The 16276-nt window shown below is 33.2% G+C and overlaps 1 long non-coding RNA gene across 17 annotated transcripts; it reads right to left on the minus strand.

Moving 5' to 3' along the window:
• Window positions 1-4690: 4690 nt before the first annotated feature.
• LOC132029513 (uncharacterized) lies at window positions 4691-13442 on the minus strand. 17 transcript variants are annotated; one of them, XR_009407833.1, is made up of 9 exons: window positions 13325-13442; window positions 12656-12716; window positions 10437-11636; window positions 9700-9802; window positions 9316-9369; window positions 9181-9234; window positions 8335-8969; window positions 6401-7405; window positions 4691-4880 (listed from the first exon to the last, which is right to left on the minus strand). It is a non-coding gene; the product is annotated as an uncharacterized LOC132029513 (long non-coding RNA). The 17 variants fall into 17 exon arrangements; XR_009407846.1 differs by lacking the exons at window positions 9181-9234; window positions 9316-9369 and having other exon boundaries at window positions 10437-11162; window positions 11256-11288; XR_009407839.1 differs by lacking the exons at window positions 9181-9234; window positions 9316-9369 and having other exon boundaries at window positions 10437-11162; window positions 11256-11636.
• Window positions 13443-16276: the final 2834 nt, after the last annotated feature.

Raw genomic sequence — 16276 nt, forward strand, 5'->3', positions numbered from 1 at the left:
GTTACCGTCTTAGGTTTCTTAACTGAGTTACCGTCTTATCATATCTTAGTTCTTGCTAATTAACTGTCGATAAATATATCATGTTCAATAAGAAAAAATGGTTTTTGGCTAAACCTATCAATGGGGCCGGGTGAGCCTGTCCGGCCCGGCCCGGCCCAGTTTTTTTTTTTTTTTTTTTGACCGACACTCGGGTGACGGAATAAGGCGGCCAGAAGCGACGAGCAGTCGCGGTCGAAGCTTGGCTCTAGCCGATAGGCGGCCCAATGTCCAAAAACAATCCGGGCAATTTGCAAGATTGCTCTTCGCTGGGGGTGGTCTTTAATTTTTACCCCTCAAAATGGTGATCTTTAAAGGGCAAAACTTAAGGACCACCAATTTGAAGGGCAAAAATTAAAGACCACCCCAAATGAAGGAAATCCGCGCCAAAAAAAAAAAAAAATCCTCCTAACCGCCCAATATTTATTTTTAAACCCCAAGTTTATACAATTACAAATTATCCCTTTTTTCACCTATAAATATTTCTTAACTTATCAATTTTCCACCTTTGTATTGTATGCTCCTTTTTTTTGCGCGGAGTGCCCTTCTTTTGGGCTGGTCTTTATATTTTGCCCCTCATTTATGTCTTCTTTAAATTTTGCCCTTGCCGCCTGTTTAATGAAAGTTTTTTGACGAAATTATCCTTACCCCATTAAAATCCTTTTTATTTCGTCATTTGCCCCTTTTTTTTTTTTTTTGCTTCTTCTTTCCTCCTCTCGTTTTGTGTTTGTCTCATATGTTCTAAAACGTAGGTACGAATTTGGATCTTTTTGCTCGTTTCAATATTTGTTTTTATGTTAAATTGTTATTTGTTGAATTAATATCTTTGTCTTCATCGTTTTTTATATTTAATTGATCCTTTTTTATTTAAAATGATAATGTCTTGTTATAGTTGTCCGTATGATTTTTTGAACTTTAGTTTCATTCCCCATGTATATATTTTAGTTTTTTGAATGTCGTATTATGAATGTCGTAATATGTTTTAGTTGATTTTGATATGCGTTTTGGTTTTCTCTTTGTTGAATCATTGAAGTTTTGGCTCAGTGAACTTGCTTTATGTTGTTGTTTGCCGTTTTTATTTAATAATCCGGTTTTTGTGAAGAATGTGTTTGTTTGAGGCAACATATGCCTGGTCCGCAGAGTTATTGATTTTTGAAATCAAGTTATGCTTGGCTCCGCATAAAGTTATGCTTGTTCCGCATAACTTCATGAATTAAGTTAATTTATGTGTGCTTGGTTTTATGGTGTTTTCTTGTTAATAATTTTGATTTTTATGCAATCTTATGTGTTTTTGGTGTTGTTTTGTTAATAATGTTTTGTTTTGGTTATGAAAAATGAAAGTTTGCCTCTCACGGCATACTTTGTAATTTTTTAAAGTGAACTTCGCCCTCCCAGACTTGTCTAATTCTTAACACTTGTGTATTTTTTTGTTTTGGTTATGAAAAATGAAAGTTTGCCTCTCACGATACTTTGTAATTTTTAAAGTGAACTTCTCCCTCCGGACTTGTCTAAATCTTAACACTTGTGTACTTTTTTATTTTGCTTATGAAAATGAAAGTTGCTCTAACAAAGATACTTTCGTTCTTTTGTAAAGTGAACTTCTGCCTCCTCGGCATACTTTTCTAGTTCTTAACACTTGCGTAAATTTTTGTTTTGCTCATGAAAATGAAAGTTTGCCTCTAACAAAGATACTTGCCTCTAACAAAGATACTTTGTTCTTTTGTAAAAGTGAAATTCGCTCCTCCTCAGCATACTTGTCTAATTCTTAACACTTGTGTAATTTTTTATTTTGCTTATGAAAATGAAAGTTGCCTATAACAAGATACTTTGTTCTTTTGTAAAGTGAACTTCGCTTCCTCCGACATACTTTTCTAGTTCTTAACACTTGCGTAAATTTTTATTTTGCTCATAAAAATGAAAGTTTGCCGCTAACAAAGATACTTTGTTCTTTTCTAATGTAAACTTCTCCTCCTCCGCATACTTGTCTAATTCTTAATACTTGTGTATTTTTTTTATTTTGCTTATGAAAATGAAATTTGCCTCTAACAAAGATACTTTGTTCTTTTGTAAAGTAAACTTCTGCCTCCTCCGACATACTTGTTCAGAACTTTGCCTGATTATTTTTTGTCAACTGAAGTTACTATAATTTCAAGTCTAAGTCATTGAGCATTGTATACTAATCAAATGGAACGTATAAACTAATAAAAATCAGAACAAAGCAATAAATTTGATCAATTCTATGTTGTTGAGTAAAATTATGATTCGCAATGTTGAATCTCAACCGCATATCGCCTGTTTAGTTCATAGAAGATGATTTGTTGTTATTTTCAAATATTAACAAATCTAAACTTAATAAAGCATGAAATTGAGTTGAATTACATTCAATTGAAACGCTATATATTATATATTTTATCTTTTTCGATGTTGTAGCAAAGAAAATCAATGGAGATTTCTCCTGAAATGTTGAACGATGGAACGATTGAAAGGTTTGTTGTTGAAATGATGGATAGGTTTAATTGGATGTTTGGGGTTCATTGCTGTACTTTTAGATTTTTATATGTTATGGGTAGGGATAAGAAAGTCTTTTCTTATTATCTTTTAGCTTAGAAGGGCAAATATTAAAGACCACGCATTACGGGGGCAAAAATTAAAGACCAGCGCATTTGAAGGGCATTCGCGCCAATTGCCCGCGTATACTAGATAATTTAAGCACGGGCCCAATATGGCTAATTACATTTCGTTATGTAACTTGCATATAGAGTAATCTTAAAACGTTTCCCTTGTTTTTTTGTGTACCTATTTTAGGAATATTAAAAGAGAAAATGAAGATATAAAGTTCACAAGAAAATTATGTAGCTATTAAAATAATAAGTGTCTTTAATCCTGCAATTTTGTCAAGTATTATTAGTATCAAGTATGATAACATATGTTTTTAAGTTGTAAGACACTCAAAATCTAACATTCAATTTGCTCCTTATCACCGTGTAACCACATAAATTCACGGGGGTGAGCATTTATGCCTGCCCCTAAGCCATTCCTCCCAATTTCTCGTTCACAAGTCAATTTATAACTAAGAATGCATCTCATTACCGAATGAAGCTAAGCATGTAATTTGTCTTAACTGATAGAAGGAAAAATATTAGCATGATAGGATATTTGTTTTTTATTATTTTTTGGTGGGAAAATGATACATACTCAGTGGTGTAGCCACATAGAGTGAACCATGGTCAATTGAACACTCTTCATCGAAAAATATATAGAATGTGATATTGTGTGTATAAATAAATAAAAAAAAAATTATACATATATTAAATCTTGTACACCATTGAAGAAATTCATGACTTCGTCACTTAATTACGTGTATCATTTATGTCAAATGTAATGAAAATACTAAATACATTTTCAAATCAAGCGTATTTTCTTTGAACTTTCATATCATGATTCAATTTTAAATTCTTTTACTGAGTTTTTTTTGTGTTTACTATTTATAGTTACATATTAGATTAATAAAAATCAAATAATATCTTCGCCCAAAGAGTAAAAAATAAAAGATAGGATTTTTTTTCTGCTATTCCAAAAAAAGATCTGATTAATATTAATTGGTTACTTAACTTCTCAAACTAAAATTATGCCTTTGTTATTCTTTAAGATATTTTTCTATCATAATCTGCTTAAAGTCGTCTATTTCTCCAATTGCCAATACGTGTAGGTTTGAATCAAAACACAGCCAAAAAAATAGTTAGTGTTCTATATCCAAAACTTTATCTTTGGTCATGAACTTAAAGCTTGTGAAGACTCAAAATTCTCATTTACATGAAATTTCTTAAATATTTCTAACGTAAATAATTTTGCATCATTGATTGAATTTAATCAATTTAGAAGTCTAAAAAAAATTATATTGTTAGTTTATGTAAATTGGACTCAAAACATATTTATTCTTTTTATCAATCTTTGATTCAGTAAACTATAGAAATAAATCTAAATTGTATTAATTCTTTTTGTAAATCAATTTGCATAACTTATATTATATTGTTAGTTTATGTAAATTGGACTCAAAATATATTTATTCTTTTTATCAATCTTTGATTCAGTAAATTTTAAAAATAAATCAAACTTTTATTAATTCATATATTTAGATCAAATCTTAAAGGTTTAAATAACACAAAGTTCAAATATATTTTCCGTTTAAATAAAAAAAACTGCTATCTTTAAAATTTTAGTGAATATTCGTTGTTTAACTTTAATTGGATGTAGCAAAAACAGAAGTATTAATTTGATGTCATACTTATGAAAGAAAAAAAGAAATTGAATTGGGCATAAATGCTAATTTTACATCTTTTCTGATAATCTTCCTAAGGCAAAGAATAAAGTAGGACCCACATGTTTGAAATGTACACATTTCACGCACGTGGCATTGAATGAAGCAAAGCTCTGAAACTTGATAGTGACATTGTACTGGAGTTATTGAATAGTGAGGGGTGAAGTTAAAGCCTGGTTTTTTAGTGAACCCGATGCTCTTACTGCACAATGTACAACTGTCCTATGCTGATATGTTTGCAAATTGACTCTTTTACCCTTGGTCGTCCCAATCTTCACGTTTCTACTATATAACTAGATGGTGTGTGCCCGTGCTTTTTTACTACTGAAAAGCGAATAAAGAAAACATAATTAAACTAAATATTAACATAATATGCTTCATACTATTTTACATTCATTTGTGAAACGAAGTTTGTACAGGAGCTTGTTAGAAAGGCAAAAACAAAGAGATTGTAGTGGCTCAATTATATGTATGAGATATGTTGCAATAGCCTGGATTCTGAATATTGGCAGCTGATTTCTGGAATCTGAAAAAAGAAATGAAATCAAGTGAAACAGCAGCATACCATATCAACTAAAAACCTAAATTCCTTGCTCACAAATAGTTAATCTGAAATTAAGCATTAAACAAATATGATACACTTAAAATCCTTTATAATAGCAGATAGCTTCATCACAAGCAAGGAGGAAAGGCCTCTTATGAGAAGGCTATGTGTAGTCTCAGCTTCATACATGAGAGAATCTTGACACCAAGTTGTTGACACAAATAAGTTCCATTATGTGAGGTACGTTTTGGTTCAAATTGTTGCTTTAAGCAGTACCTCCTAAGAGAGTAGTAAGTTCTTCAAAGGTTCAAAACTATGGAAGTACACTTATTTGAGAAATAATTCTTCACAAGAAGTAGCAATATAACATCTCGTTTCCATCCACAACAACAACAAGAAGCCCAGTATAATCCCACCAACATGAAGAAACCACTGTTATCAAAATAATAGTAGTGATAATAATAACGAAACTCAACCCTTTCATATCTTTCTTCGTAGGGTAAAACATTCTGCTAACAAAACTAAGCAATTCCCCTGTAGTGAAGCTGCGAATCTAAGAGTTCTACGCCTGGATTTACCACTCAAATTCTATAAAAGGGGCAACTATTACACTTTTATCTGCTTGAGAGCATTGATAATGCAAGTGCCTAAGTTGCTCGGACTCTCCAAAAATGTTGCCACACCCATGTCGGATCCTTCAAAAATACACTACTTTTGGAGGATCCGACACGCACCCGTCGATATTTTTTAAGAGTCCGAGCAACATAGGCAAGTGCACAACATTACTATAAAGTAAGATGCGACGTGGTAAAGTTGGAGCTAATTTTTCTTAAGAAACACACAATGAAATTGCAACCAACAAATAAACTTTTCTTTGTCTGTTTTAACGTGGAAATCTCATTTCCATTGCAGCAGGCGGCAAGAGCCACGGACTGCTCTAGTTCATTCTTGAGCATTTCTAGCTTTTTTGTTTCCCACGTGATGAACAGGTGGTAACTTCCTCCTACTTAATGAAGCTGACAATATTAGTTTAACAGTGTAGAATGTCAGGATTTACCATTCAAGATCTATAATAGGGACAACTGTTATGATTCTCTGAACTTATAAAAATGATCAACTGAAGGTGGAAAAAAAAAAGAAGTTGCTTGAATGACATCTGAGGTCTCTGAAATTAGTTGACAAAAGGCTAACATACATAGAATTTTACAAAGGACGTGATTTAAAATAACTATGAAAAATCATTGCACCAAAAAATGACTCAATTCAGAAGAGATATAAGGTAGTAACTTTAAATCTATTTAACATTTGTCGTTAGCGACATTTGGGAACCCCTATGAGCAACCACCATAAACCATTGAGACACAAGAAAAAGATCACAGGAAACAAAAAGAAACCCATAACTAAACTTCATTAGCCTAGTAATGGTAATACCAGGGAAGAAAATTAAAGAAAAACATACAATAATATAAAGATACCTAGATGGAGAAGAAGAGAAGTTTCACCTTTTTGGAGAGAGGCGAACAACAAAGCTTGGAGCTTCTAAAACTTAAAATAGCTCTGTTCAGGTTGGACTGGTACAGGTCTCTTCCGAATTGTGGCTAGTTAAGACCTCTTTATAAATATAAACCACTTATAAATCAAGCATTAACACATAAAACAAAGGAAACAAATAAAGTCAGAGAGACCCAAATGGAGATCACAGAAGAAATATCTAACCTTTTGTGAGAGAGGGCGGATGCATGGAGCAACAGAGAAAGCGTAAAGAAAGATGATGCAAAATAGGAATGAAACACTAAAAAGAAATAGGTGTAATGGTTCAACCTAGCAGAGAAGCATCCACAAAGACTTTGAATATAAACGTAAATGCAAGAATGAACTGGCTTGAAGTTTTCGCTGCAATTTAATAGAAGGATCAAGGGCAATGGCAATAAAAAAATGACTAAAAATTGGTTCATTTGTGCACTAATTAGTACTTCATATAGTTGAAAAAGGAGAAGTTAACTTAAGGGAGTGTCAATTATAGAGAGACTCTCACCGTATTATACTGCTGTTACATATACTGGCGGGACATTTACAGATGATCAGGTAGCTCTTTATTATCTTTAGTACTTCAGGAAACTCGCTAAGACAATCTATCTATTAATCCCATTGTTGTTTATCTTTACTTATATAAGCTGCAGGTTTCTTGTACATCTTACTGACAAGAAATCATATTAAATTGCCACTAAAAATCTATATACTTATTAATCTCCAATATCATGATGAATTAATCAGTTTCCTCACACATTTTCGGTATATAGGCAGCAATTTTACCAATAGATTGATGCCTTAAAAAGAGCATAGTTCATATTACTCGGCAGTGGATCAAGAATCAAGTACCAATATGAGAGTCATGTAAGAACATCATACCACAACCATCCTATAGGCTCTGGAATGTGAAAACATAACTTCCAAGTAAGAAACAAGCCTTTAATTTTCGTCACTAACACAGAGAGAAAGTTGTGAACCTGAAAAGTTAGAGAAAAGAAGCATATATTAGCTTATTAAATTCCTATCGATATGTAAATAGTAGAAGTTCTCTAATGTCCAAGGTTAGTGAAAAGTTTAGCATACTTGAACAATAAAACCATCTATTTAAAAGATTGTGATGCTTATTGTTGTCCAGAAGCTTTGAAAAATAAAAAAATAAAAAGAGAACTATCAGTAGCATCAATTTGCTGTTACCAAAATATTAAAAAAACTGCATCTATCTTTCTAGTATAAATTATAACATTTTCACTTGTCCAACAGTCAGAAATTATTTTTACAGTAAATGAAAATCCCTTGCTTTTGTTGTTACAATATGTCATCTTGCAGTCAGGTCTGACTTGCTTTATTTTCTACAAAAATTCTGAAAACTGTAACCAATATTCACTTTAAGGAACACTATTGATTTAATGTATTAGAATATTGATTCCAGTCTGACATTCTTAGTTCTATTTAATGATATCATGGAGAAGTACTTTGATTTTCTTACTTCTAGGAGGATTCCAAGTTTTAAGAATCAAGAGCAGAGCAAATATAGAGCATGCATTAGCATCTGTAAAGAGGTTTATGGCATCCACTATCAACCAAAATAAACATTAAATGAATTTACTTGGTTGCCAATTAAAGAGTACAAACATCACCATTTTATCTGTACAATTAATAGAAGTTTTGGATTAAATACCTTGCCACCCAGCAAGAAAAGATTTACATGCTAATACTATAAACGTAGATAGAAAAAAATTGACCTTTTTGTTTAAAGAGAAGCTCTAGAAGACTTCTCTACTACGTTATTGGTTAAGTAGTTACTCTTGAAAGAAGGTAATTACATTTACTGGCTGCAATCATCAAAGATGATTCATTATACCCAATGTGCAGAAAATTGATCTTATAGAAATCTCAAATTGCTTACTATGTTTTATTGCTTAAGCAGTTATTCATGAAAGAAGCCGATTACACCTACAGGCTGCAATAATCAAAGATGATTCACTGAAGAGGTGCATACACCCACCCTCAAACATTTAATCTGCAGAAAATTGACCTAGCAAAGCCTGGTCTTATAGAATATTCAATAATTTCATTAATCATTATTCATCAGCAGCCTAAGAGTGGTAACCTAAGCATCACTGACTAACTAAGAATCCAAGAAAGATTAAAGAAAACCTAGAATAAGAAGAGTCAAACTGTACTCATAAAACAAAACAAAACACTTCACTTTGTATTCAGAATTAAAAAAAAAAAAAAAAAAAAACCAATTGCACATTAAAATTAACGTGACAAACTTATGCATAGAACCTCAAGACAAAGCTAATCGAGAAATGGAAAAAGCAGAGAGGAAAAACAGGAAGGGGAAGAGAGAAAATTCTCCAAAAACAGAAGCACTTACCGGTGCATAAATGATGAAGCAACAACAACAACAACCCAGTGAAATCCCACAACGTGGGGTCTGGGGAGGGTAGAGTGTACGCAGACCTTACTCCTACCAAGGTAGGACGGCTGTTTCCGAAGCATAAATGATGAAGCAAGAGATGAATAAATGAAATGTAGCTGCAGACAAAACGAACAAAGGTTAAAAGTCAAGTGCTGAACTCTATTCTGAAAACATGCATGGCTGAGGTAATTCACAGAACGTGTCTATTCCTCTGCTTTTCAGTAGTGAGAAACTGACAAGTTACCAAAGAAATTCAAAAACAATTGTACCAAAGATAGTGATCAAAAAGAGAGGAAGAGGAAGAAGAAGAAGAAAAAAAACCATCACCATAGAACAAAGGAAGCAATTAATGGACGAAGAAGCATACCTTTTTCTTCAGATCTGCAGAAAATTGAACAGTGGAATAGTAAAGGAGCGAGGCATATAAATAAAAGAGAAGCAAAGGGGAAATTTTAACAATACCACGTTGTAACTTAAAAGGCTCACAGGTGGACCACTATCAGCAGGTCTTTACTCCTATCATGAGAAAAATATTTCATACCGCTTTTGATTGTTAATAGGATTATCCAAAAAAGGAGGAGGAATATCACCAGATGACTAAACACTAACGTAAATACATTCATACTAATTCATTTGTGGAACATAGTTGTACAATTACATTTTTGTGCTTGCTTCCATGTTGGTGGTCCCACTAATACAAATGTTAAAGCTACAATTGGATAGAACTCGAGTCTTAACAGCTGCAGTTGACATCACATACTTCTTCATGGTATCCATTAAAAGAAAAGAAAACCAAACATTTGAATCACAACATAGAACATAGCATCACTTGCTACTTCACCGTACCTTTTCATGCCAGATTTGATCTGTATTTTTGGAGTTCATTGAGTAATGCCTTGAAGCTTTAGAGAGCCACCCAATATTTGACAAAAATCTTTACCGTTGAGGTCTGCATATACAGAGCATAAGAGTCATAAATTCAGTTAGTTTAGAACAATTAAAACACCTCCGTATTAAAGGGATGTTTTGGAGCAGCAGAATTCTGAGGATAACTTTGATATATAAGAACTCTTCTTAAAAACCTATTTAGGGTTATGAGCCTTAAACCTCTTTCAATATGCCTTGTCGTTCTCACTGCAACATTTGCAATGCACAACAACCTTCTAAACCTAATATGTGGCACTTTGTAGTGGTCTGCATAAAGGTACCATTGAAGTTCCATATCAATTATTCACATATTCTTTACAACATTTTGCCTCATTTTTCTTAGAAATATATAGCAATGCACAACAACCTTCTAAACTTAATACGTGGCACTTCGTAGTGGTCTGCATAAAGGTATCATTGAAGTTCCATGCCATCTTCTCACTATGTGTGATCATAGTATACCTTGCTGATACATTAACAAGTCAAGCACATGAGAAAACTAATTAAAGGTACCAACATATGAGAAATGTAATACTAATTAAAGGTACCAAAATAGGTATTTTGTGTTGCGGGACACATTAGACAATACGTTTAACTCATCATCCCCAGAAAAAGGGCAAGTGTAATCTTAAGATTATAAACATAGAAAAGCTCACATGATATGAAATGAAAGATATGAACTGGCACTGCTTCAGCAAAAAATCCCATCTGCACCAATCTACAAGAATATAATATTTTTAGGTACTGAAAAATAATATTATAACAATCTTAAATGCAATAAAATTTTCTTCCATGCAGACTATGGTAACTGCTTCTTCCAAAATCTTACCCATGAAAGGTTGAAGTACAACACACTGCTACTTCACTGGCTTTTCTAATCCATTTATCGCCAGCATCAACATCATTGCTAGAGTTTCAAAGAAGTCTTTACCACTTAAATCCAGAAGTCCATCAGACCTTTGATCCCTATCTCAATTAGGAGGAGGAGCCTATGCTAAAGAGTCAATTGTAATTGGTAGTTGGTCTTTATAGCTTGCAAAAATCAAGGTAAAACGAAGTACATAGGAGTAAGTGTAACAAAACTTGAACCAGAGAAAATATTCTACCCAAAAAAAAAAAAAAGTCAGCATTATGAGACTCCAGATATAGTCTGGCGTTCACATCACCATTAAATTGTTTATTTATTTAAAATTGATGAATATAATGAGGAGGATTACTAGTATCTCTTACGATCAGCTTGACAAAATATTAAGAAACTGGAAACTCTTAGCTCTCTGTAACTTTGAGTATTTCTAAGAGAAAACCATTCCAAACTCCTCCCATCATAAAGTAAATTGTTGTTTGGCAAGGACACATAAGCACTGAAGCCAACTCTCGATATACTGCACAGCAAAGCAGTAATAGATTTGTTCCGGACCCCAAAATCAATCAAGGAAACAAAATATAGGCAAAATAATTGACAGGCCACCTCTAACCTAGAAATTGGTATTTATGTTCTTTTGAAATACCTGAAAGATAATTTGACAAACATGTTTCCTCAAATGCTTAATAAGTACATAAATCATACAAAGTTCTGATGCAAGAGAACAACTTATATGGGCAAAGGTCAATCTATTGTTTGATAATAAACGATTAAGGTGCTAAAATAATTACACAATTTTGCACGCACAAGATCCAACTTCTATAACTATACTTGATTTTAGTCTATCGTGTTATCCAATATATTATGGCTGGTCATCTGCTTTTTGAGGTTCATATCTCCTTATAGTTCCTAAAGTATAAACAAGATCTATATAACAGTAACTGAGCTTACCAATACTATCAAGTGCTCGAAGGACTAAACAGAAAATGCATACCTGCAAAGTCCAATGAAAAAGAAAAATCAACCTTTAAGAAATGATTTCTACAAACACGCAATCCAGAAATATTAAAAAATCAACAGAATAACTGTAGTTCAGAGAAATTCCGATCAATTCACAAAAACATGAAAGTCTCGTCGACTTTTTTCCAAATTAAGCATAAAATTCAAACTTCTCACATGCCGTTAAATTATACAGCTATTGTAGAGTTTAGTTAGAAAAAGGTCTATGATGAACTGATAATGGAAAAAGAAATACTACAACCTTAACCTCAAGTCACATGAAATACACAGAACATCTACAAAATGAGTTCAAAACAAATACCTGAACAAATTGAAGCACACATGTTAGGTTTCAGCTAATAGTAAAAGTTATACTATTCATTACATATCCCTAACGTTAATCGAAAGTACCATAATGTATGTAACTCTTTAAATGTATCCTGAAATAGTAAGTTGGTTGTTCATTGTTAGGAGTGGCACATGGGCTGTGAACTTCAACCACATTAGCTAATAAGAAAATATAAACTACTACTAAGCACAACTCTTTGCACATAAAAAAAAGTATGTGCGAATGAAAATAGCAGCTTGCTCTGGAATTATGCTTTTGGGTTTAGAGGAAGAACACGGCTGAACCGAACGGCTGGCAGTAGAATTTTCAGAGTGAAGACATATTCTCACAGTATATTCCTCTCGACCTCGTTCTAGAGGTGCTGCCTTTTTTCCAGGAGTCAATTCTCTGTATGTGATACGTTAGGCTAAGGTTTTTCACACTATTTTGGTACCAGGATATGTATGTTTCCCTGCCTTCTCAATTTGGGTTGTGTCTGTCTTTCTTTTATTGTTAGACATCTATTTTTCATTAAGTTTCTTTATTGAAGTCTAAATTTGGGTAATCTTAATGTTTAATTTGTTCATAAAATACACACATCTGTCAATATAACATGAAATATAAAGCACACCCATTCAGCATTAAAACTAAGCATATACCATTAGAAGAAAAGGTGCATAAATTACCTCTTAGAGTCGAAGTACTGTCCCTTTTTTCCCATCTCGAGCAACTTTCACCTTCAGGAACCTGCGAAATCAAAATTTTGTGATCATGACGTTCTAACTGAATGAATCACAAATATTCGATAATGTCATGTATTGAGAAATTAAAATCCACTAAATATGTAACAGTGAAAAGGATATAAACAGGAAGACCCACAATTTAAAGGGCAATCTAATTGCGAAACCACCATGTACGGAGTTAGAGAAGGATTATAATGATAATGGAAACCCATTTTGAGACCATATCCCCAGTATTTGTCCACTCCCCTACATCGAAGTGAAGAAATTGGAAAATCACAAGAGACAGAAACTGAAAAGAAAAGGGACTAAGCAGAGAAAACAGAAAAACAATGGGAACAAAAACTGAGCAGAAATGGTTCTGACCAGATTACGGAGAGAAAAGAGGAAGAACAGGAGAGATAAATGAAAACAAGTAGTAGAATGGAAAGTGCTTGCCAAAGCCATAAAGGAAAGCCCATAGTATATGCTGAAAGATCACTCGTTTCAACAATACATCAGAAAATAAACTTGAAGAATATCGAGTGCTGACTTTCTTGATTGATATTAACGAAGAATCAGGAAGCACATATATTATATTGATATTAACACTTGAAAAGCAAAAAAATTATACACCTTCCTGCTCATAAACCTTGGAAGCCAAGTGCAAAATTGCTTATTTGCTTCTTCTATTTTACTTGAGTTAGTGGCGGAAAAGCATACCTAAAATTGTAACAGAAAGAGAATTCAAGAGAGATGTTTTTACTTTGGATTTTGGAATGCCAAAAAGGGAAAGATGGATGCTTCGGGAGTTTTTTTATTTTTTTTTCAGTCATTCCGGAATGTTGTAGTGTGCTATAGCATACCAAAAGTACCCCTGGAGGACCAAAGACACATTTACTGAATTACCCTTGGTCGTCCAAGGGACTCATGCTTATTAGATAGTTAAATTAAATATAATAGAAAAACATGTATTTAACCAACATTTGAAATCCTATTGGAAATGTTGGATTAAAACTGAGTAGGCAAACGATGGCCAGTGGTTAGTTATTTTCAAATTATTACCGGTTTCTTTCTTCATTATGGCTTAAGCGTTAAAACCGATTTTTTTCAAATAATAAGGCAGTCCGCCTTCTTTCAAAACTGAAACAGTTTCCAAATGGTTAAAATGAGGTTTTTAACTTACTGTAATCAACTTGGATTTTATAAAAGTTTTAAAAAAAAAAATTCGGTTTTCCAAGTTAAAATCCGGGTTTTCAAAAGACCATTTTGAACAAATTTCGTCTAAGTTTTATGACATATCAATATCGATTTTTTGGAGATCTTATAATTCTTGCCTTAAGTTATGAGACTATGATTTTTATTGAAAGAAAGCAATTTGGTTCGAGTACACTAATGATTTGCAAAATAAAGGAATGGATCTGTATTGCCAAATTGGGCTAAACCCATGTTGAATTTATCAAAGGAAACTTTGGTCTGATTTTGAGCCTAATAAGATAATAAACTTCTCATTACTTTCCTAACCAAAAGGTAAAGTTTTAATCAAGGAAAAATTGATCTGGGTGTCCATTTGGGCATCCAGTTTGTCAATTTTTGTCCAACTATCCACTTCTTATCCCAATTAGCCTTTTGGCAATTTAGTTTGCAAGTCTCCCATGCTATGTTTTTTGGATCTATCTCTCCCATGGCTTGTCCATCTCCTTCTACATTCTTTATTTTCATTGACCACTTATTGGGAGTGACCAATATCATTTCTCCAATTTATCCTTGAAATTCAATCTAATTTCATGGTTTTTTGAGTCCAAATCCAATTTGGATCATCACCAGAATTTCTCATCATAAATTCTCTAAATTGGGTTCTGTTCAGCGAAACTCAAATGGCTTCTTCTGTGGGTATGTCAGCTCTGTCAATTTCTGCCAAAGCAGCAGTGGCCCTTTTTCTTCATCTACCTACAAGACAACATTTTTTCCATTTCTAATTTGGAAAAGCCATTCTTGGTGTGTTCACTGATGAATAGGAAGGATAAGGGTACTAGACTGTTTGTGGTTGTGTTGCACCTCCTTGGGACTACAAAGCTACTGACCTTGATCAGTTTCCCACCACAAGATTCATGTAAGACCATAATGAATTGATTTTGCTAAAAAATTTATTAAAAAAAAAAATTGAATTGTTATAATTCTTTTTGCAATGTTGTCGCACTTTTTCACATTGAAGGTCATTAGGCATTTAGTTGCACACCGGGACGTGTTCAAACAAAGGTTGGGGATTGATAAAACCGGTTGGGGATTAGGAAATGATGCTCAAGTTCGATGCTTGAATATGTCAATGTATATGTAATATATATGTAATGTATAATAATGTATAAGGATGTATATGTAAAATTAAAAGAGAAGTTGAGCAACTTATATATATCTATAAAGACCAAATACATTATCTATACGCTGCAATTTGTGTTGATTTCGTGTGTTTATACATGATTATAACATCAAGTATATAATGTAATAAAAGAAGATACCATTAACATGGTGAAGGCTTTTTTCTGTGGTGCTGAACTTCCTAGGTTCATCACACACACAAATCTAGTGTTACGACTTAAGAAGGACGTCATAACAACCTTTGCTGATATGAGACCAATTAGCTTGAGCAATTTTGTTAACAAAAATTTTTCTAGGCTAATTCATGAGAGGTTGGTTAACAGATTGTCAGAGATTGTATCAAGAATCAAGCAGGATTTGTGAAAGGGAAGAGTATTATGGAGAATATACTTCTCACACAATAAATAGTGGCAGATATCAGATTAAGAACTAAAGATGCTAATGTGGTAATGAAATTAGACATGGCTAAGGCATATAATAGAGTGTCTTGGTTATTTCTAACTAAGGTTCTTAGGAAACTGGGCTTTAATGAATTACTGATTGACATGGTATACAGGATTGTGAGTAATAATTGGTATTCAGTTCTCATCAATGGACAACAGAATGTTTCTTTTTCCCTTTCTTCAAGAGGGGTCAAACAGGGGGACCCATTGTCACCAACTCTGTTCATCCTAACATCTGAAGTCCTTACAAGAAATCTAAATGTCTTTCATCAAAATGCTTCTTTTAGGGGCTTTAGATTACCAAAATAGAGTCCACCTATCAATCATCTAGCTTATGCTAAATGTGTCAGGCCAGAAGATTAATAAAGAGAAGAGTGCAGTGTATATGCACCAAAATGTACCAGGGGACATCAGTATTCCTGTGGAGATTGTAATAGGCATTGAAAGGAAAAGTTTTCCTTTTATATACTGGGGGTGTCCTATTTTTCATAGTAGGAGGAAAAAAGAGTTTTTCAATGGTATTTTTACTGAAAATTATGAATAGGTTACAAGGTTGGAAAGGAAAAATGCTGTCTTTTGGAGGAAGGGCTGTGCTGGTTAAGCATGTACTTCAAAGTATGCCTATACATTAACAAATGCATAGGCTGTTTACATAGTTTTTTTGGAAGAACACTGTGGGAGGCAAAAGTAGGCACTGGGCCTCTTGGAATCAGTTATGTTTGCCTACTGAAGAAGGAGGAATGGGATTCAGGTCACTTCATGGTGTATC

Source organism: Lycium ferocissimum, chromosome 9, assembly GCF_029784015.1.
Source record: "Lycium ferocissimum isolate CSIRO_LF1 chromosome 9, AGI_CSIRO_Lferr_CH_V1, whole genome shotgun sequence".
NCBI classification, from domain to species: domain Eukaryota; kingdom Viridiplantae; phylum Streptophyta; class Magnoliopsida; order Solanales; family Solanaceae; genus Lycium; species Lycium ferocissimum.